We start from the raw sequence: 5599 nt of genomic DNA, 5'->3' as shown, positions 1-5599 counted from the left end.
TGTGCTGGTGTTAATGATCAGCTACAATCAGTTGGCTGTTCAGATGACCGATGCTGGAAGGAGGAGGTGAAGACAGGAGGCTGGTCAAAGGAGGGCGTTGTATTCTCCTCGACCAAAAGGCAAAAGCAGGCCACATTAAGTCAATTATTACTGGTCTGTATGTAGCAAATTTCATTCACAATTTGATACATCCACTTGGACTATATTATAACATGTATGCCTGTCATAGCAAGTGTAATTTAGTGTAGCTTTAAGCCTACATTCAATAATGTACATATGTCAGAATAGGCCTACATATCAAATAATGTGAAAGCTATTTATTTTGTTTCAATTTGGTAAAGTTGCCTTTTCTCATCACAGACTGGTGGCAGAGGACCCTACTGTGTGCTAAGTCCCAATGTGACCAACCTGAGGGTGTATTTGGACTACCTGGAACTCAAGCCCCACTTCGGAATGACCCAACCCTCTTTTGACAACCTGTTAGAGGTCTTGCACCAAGAAGACCAGGATCATGGCTGGGGCAAGACCTTGGAAAGCCTCATGTTTTTCTACTGGATGGTTAGTGCCACTTCGTATAGTGTCCGAGGCATTTGATGTCATCCCAAGGGTCCCAAGCGTGCTCATGAAGCGGGTCATCCATTTTCCATCACAAGATGAAATGCAGCAGGTTGGCGAGCGATTCACCCAAAAATCACAGTTCCCTGCAATTCAAAAGGTTGCTGACGCTATTGCTGGATGCCACATCAGGATTAAGCTCCCTGCTGTGGACCAGCAGGATTACCTGAACAGAAAAGTTTTATTCATCAACTATAGGCCATCTGTGACCACAGGTGCGGGTTCATTGACATCTACATTGCCTTCCCCGGGCCTGTGCATGACACCAGGGTCATGAAACACAGCCCTGTGTATGTTCAGAGCCTGTAACCACCCCAAGGTTGGTGTCTCTTCGGGGGTGGTGGGTATCCCTGCCTGGTGGAGCCCATCTGTCTGACACCCTACAGGCAACCAGTGAGGGGTGCAGTGGAGGCCACCTACGATGCAAAGCATTCCAAGGTGAGGAATGTGGCATTCCATCTTCATGAAGGCCCTGGAGGTGAAGCCTAGCTTTGTGCCTGAGGTGGTTGCACTCTGTGCTGCACAACGTCTGCCTCAGCAACGAGGACATTGTGGAGCCTGAGGCCTTTGGAGAGGATGATGATGGAGACCTGGACCAACCGCCGCAGCAGAATGTGGATCAACTGCGGGACCAGCTCACAGCATCAGGAGTTGGCAATGTTGCAGCACCAGCTAACCCCATCCCAGGTGACCAACTACTGGAATCCCCCCCCCCCAGTAGAAAACCCTTACACACACACACACCCTGTTTAAAATGTAATTGTTGATTCCTAAATCAATCTATCACCCGTGTTCACATATTACATTTTTGTAATATTACATGTGATCAATATTCAAAATCTTAAATTCTATTATGTTGTTTGTGTGTACTGGAGCTCTTTTAAGAGCTTTGTGGCATAGAACGTGATGTTTTTGTTGATTAATAAAATTTTCTAGAATATCAAGCTGTGTGTGGAGCTTCCATTTCTATATAAAAAACATCCACTTAATGCCACTTTTTAATAATTTTATTTCAAACAACGTTTTTATATTACTGGCAAATATTAAAGTAAATCAATAATCCCAGTGGATAAAAAAACTAAAACAAACTTTTTGTTATATAAAGGCTTCCAATCAAACTTCAATCAAATTATTTTATGAAGCCCTTACATCAGCTGATGTCACAAAGTGCTGTACAGAAACCCAGCCTAAAACTCCAAACAGCAAGCAATGCAGGTGTAGAAGCACGGTGGCTAGGAAAAACTCCCTACAAAGGCCAGAACCTAGGAAGAAACCTGGAGAGGAACCAGGCTATGAGGGGTGGCCAGTCCTCTTCTGGCTGTGCCGGGTGGAGATCATAACAGAACATGCCCAAGATGTTCAAATGTTCATAGATGACCAGCAGGGTAAAATAATAATCACAGTGGTTGTCGAGGGTGCAACAGGTCAGCACCTCAGGAGTAAATGTCAGCTGGCTTTCATAGCCGATCATTCAGAGTATCTCTGCCGCTCCTGCTGTCTCTAGAGAGTTGAAAACAGCAGGTCTGGGACAGGTAGCACGTCCGGTGAACAGGTCAGGGTTCCATAGCCGCAGGCAGAACAGTTGAAACTGGAGCAGCAGCATGGCCAGGTGGACAAGGGACAGCAAGGAGTCATCAGGCCAGGTAGTCATGAGGCATGGTCCTATGGCTCAGGTCCTCTGAGAGAGTAAGAAAGAGAATTAGAGCGAGCATAATTAAATTCTAACAGGACACTGGATAAGACAGGAGAAACACTCCAGATATAACAGACTGACCCTAGCCCCCAGACACATAAACTGGAGGCTGAGACCGGAGGGCTCGGGAGATACTGTGGCCTTGTCCAACGATACCACCAGACAGGGCCAAACAGGCAGGATATAACCCCACCCACTTTGCCAAAGCACAGCCCCCAACACCCTCAACAGTCTATCCTCCCTGTCTATTCTCGTCTTCTCTACATCTATTTTCCTCATCCATCATTCTCCTGTACTCATCTTTCTTTTTTCCTTTTCTCTCTTCTCTTTTTATTGCCTCTTCCTCTCTCTTCTCATCGAGAGCGCTGGCCTGCCTTTCTCTCTCTTCATCTCTGTCCTGCATCTCTCTGAGTAGTGTGACCCACTGACTCTCTCCTCATTTTGGGAGTTCTCTCCTCTTTCACCCTCTCCCTCTTCTCCTGCACTTTTCTGGAAAACACCACTACCTCCTGGCTGGATGAGGCAACTATAACAGGTGGTGTAATTGCAGGCCTGTTGCCAATTGCCTCATATATGGCATGTACCATTACCAGGAGGCAGTGGTGCTCTCCCCTCCCTCTGTATTCACCCCAGTTTGGGGGCATTTCAAATCCTTTAAGAAACAGTTTGGGCACAAACAGCTAAGAAATGCTGCACTCACCATACAACCTGGACATGATGTAGATAGAGACATTTTAGATGCCTTTGAGGTTCTCCCATTTTTTTTTCTTTATCCAGGCTGCAGCCGCTTCCCCTCCAGACAGTACTCCTGCACAGAACCAGATCATAAAAGCTTCAGTGATTTAACTGTCTTGACATAACCATCAGTCTGTTTGCATGTGATTGTTAATGTTAGATAACGTTCCCAGAAATTCAGCTACTTACGCAAGCCCCTTCACAGCCGCATGCCTCTTTCCTGTGAACCGGAATTCGGTATTTGAAAAGTCACACATTTTTATTACATTTCTTAACATTTTATATTTAGTTCATTGTTATATTTCGATTTTGTACTTACATTTTTATCTGCTCTCGTTGGACTTATTTTCTGCCATTTTCTTCAAATGTGAAAATGTTGTGAAGTCACGCCCATTTTCTGAAGAATTGCATTATGGGCCCTAGAAGCACAGAAATAGTGTCCACTGCGTGTATACTTTGTATTTTGGAGAATTTAATATGACATCTGGGAACTTTGGGATACTAAATATATCCATACTGTCATGACTCTCCTGTGAGGATCCAAAGATCAGGTTACAATGGATCAGCGTCTACCGAGCCCTCTCACCCGTAGAGGGGAGGGGGGATAGATGTGGGGGTTTTATGACACCTCACGTCAATCGTAAATTGTAGCAGCAGACGACTCCTTTTGGTCTCTAGTATTGGTGAATGGAATCACTTTGTTACAGAAGGTTTTGCTGCCCCAAAACTCTTAACATCCAACAGTGAACACTGGGACAATATATTTCAGTAGCCAAATGTCGGGAATGATGAGAGATGGAATATGGGAAATACATTTTGTGATGTCATTAAATGGTATGAAGTGATATAATGAAAATATTTTAACTTGAAGAGCTTCCACACTGTGTATATCAGTTTTACATTATTTACGCTGTGTAGGACATATCAAGGATGAAGATAATATTTTTATTAAGATAGGAATGTGATTGTAGATTTCTAATGAGATCATCGTTTTTGATTATGTTTTGCCCCGTAACTAGCCACGCCTGAGGGACCACAGAGAGCATGTCAGCATGACGAAACGCCCCTTTTTACCCAAGTGTATAAAAGACTGAGTTAAGAATTAACACACTAGACTAGAAGGACCACAAGCTGCAGCTACTTCTCCATTGGTCACGATCCTGAAAATCAACGAGTTGAAGATGACAAAGTAGCCTCTAACAATCAATGTTACGGTTGAGTAGCTGTTCTAAGTACTGTATCTAAGAAAGTGAATTTAAGTAGGACCATCCGGTTATTCTGTTCAAATCACCATCGTCGACTACACTGCTCTCATCACAACTCTGGGGATCATCGATACGGCTGATATGCTGTCCTCAGAAGACCACTGTTCCAGAACAATTTAAAGTAAACACAGACAACTAAGGAGAAGGACATTGTCCACAAGAGGTCACACATTTCACGAAAACCTCTGTCCAAGACCTTCAACAAGTAAATACATGCATTACTTCTGTTGTGGAAAATTGCAAGATTATGTTATAGTGCTTGAAAGATTATATTATAATCATTGTATTGCATTAGAATGGTTGTTTTATTCGACAGAATAGAATCTGTCGACTATTGTGTGTTCAGTGTTCCACTGAGGATGGGCCGCTATGAGAGCACTGACAGAGGAGATTAATATCTTTGGCCAATAAAGCCTAAAGAGCATTCCAGATTGTGAGGTAATGTTTTTGTACTATGAAGTACCAGGAACGAGATTAGAACCTCATCTTAGAGACCAAACTGAATGATAATTTATAGCTAATGCTATCTGGCTATGGGATACTCCACTCTCAAGTAAAAGTCTTTCTTTGTGAACTGTTCCTAAGATCTGTGGTTTGTCATGTCGACTAGGGGGGTGTATCTTGGCTATAAAAGATCTTGGTATTCTTTTGTAGGGACTCTCGGAATTCATTATTAAACACTGAATTGATCTGAGAGGCAAAGGGCTATTGTGAAGCTCATATTATTAAAGATGAAGTTTAAGTATAACTCTGACAGGTGTGTGGTTTGTAACTCTCCTCATTTGGTAATACAGGAAATTGCCACGACACTTCTTACCCACTTCTTACCCAAACAGGCGGCAGTTCGGGGCAAGGTATTAGGATTACTGTAAGCGTGGTTCCTAAATGTATCCAAGTGTTCTCTCTTTCTCTCTCCATCTTTTGTAACAAGTGTCATATTGCTGTTTTTATCGTATTATGTTTCTAATCAATAACCTATACAGTGTGTGTATCCTGTGTTATTTAATTTGTTGTACTTTTTCTTTCAATATTATCAATTATCAATTGACCGCAATTTTAGAACAATTGAACACGTGCAATTGATTTGCTGTACATCACATCACAAATATATACATACACACATAAAATAGGCTACATCACATGTATAAGACCCATGTTAAGGGTTACCTCAGTAGTTGGTTAAGTGAAAATGTCCCTTCTGCTCCTTGACTGAATTCATTCTAAATGTGTAGTCTGTTGTTGCTCTCCTCGTGAGGCAATCCAGGTGTGCATTTGTCAGTCTGTTACTCTG

General features: G+C 42.7%; 1 long non-coding RNA gene across 1 annotated transcript; it reads right to left on the bottom strand.

The window, feature by feature from the left end:
* Positions 1–1607: 1607 nt before the first annotated feature.
* On the bottom strand, positions 1608–3638 carry LOC110502400 (uncharacterized). Its single transcript, XR_002470325.3, has 4 exons — positions 3363–3638; positions 3233–3263; positions 3009–3116; positions 1608–2293 (listed from the first exon to the last, which is right to left on the bottom strand). It is a non-coding gene; the product is annotated as an uncharacterized LOC110502400 (long non-coding RNA).
* Positions 3639–5599: the final 1961 nt, after the last annotated feature.

Source organism: Oncorhynchus mykiss, chromosome 23, assembly GCF_057628025.1.
Source record: "Oncorhynchus mykiss isolate SJ-2025 chromosome 23, ASM5762802v1, whole genome shotgun sequence".
NCBI lineage: Eukaryota > Metazoa > Chordata > Actinopteri > Salmoniformes > Salmonidae > Oncorhynchus > Oncorhynchus mykiss.
Note: the sequence above shows the minus strand (reverse complement) of the source record. Positions and strands in the feature narration are given on the sequence as shown.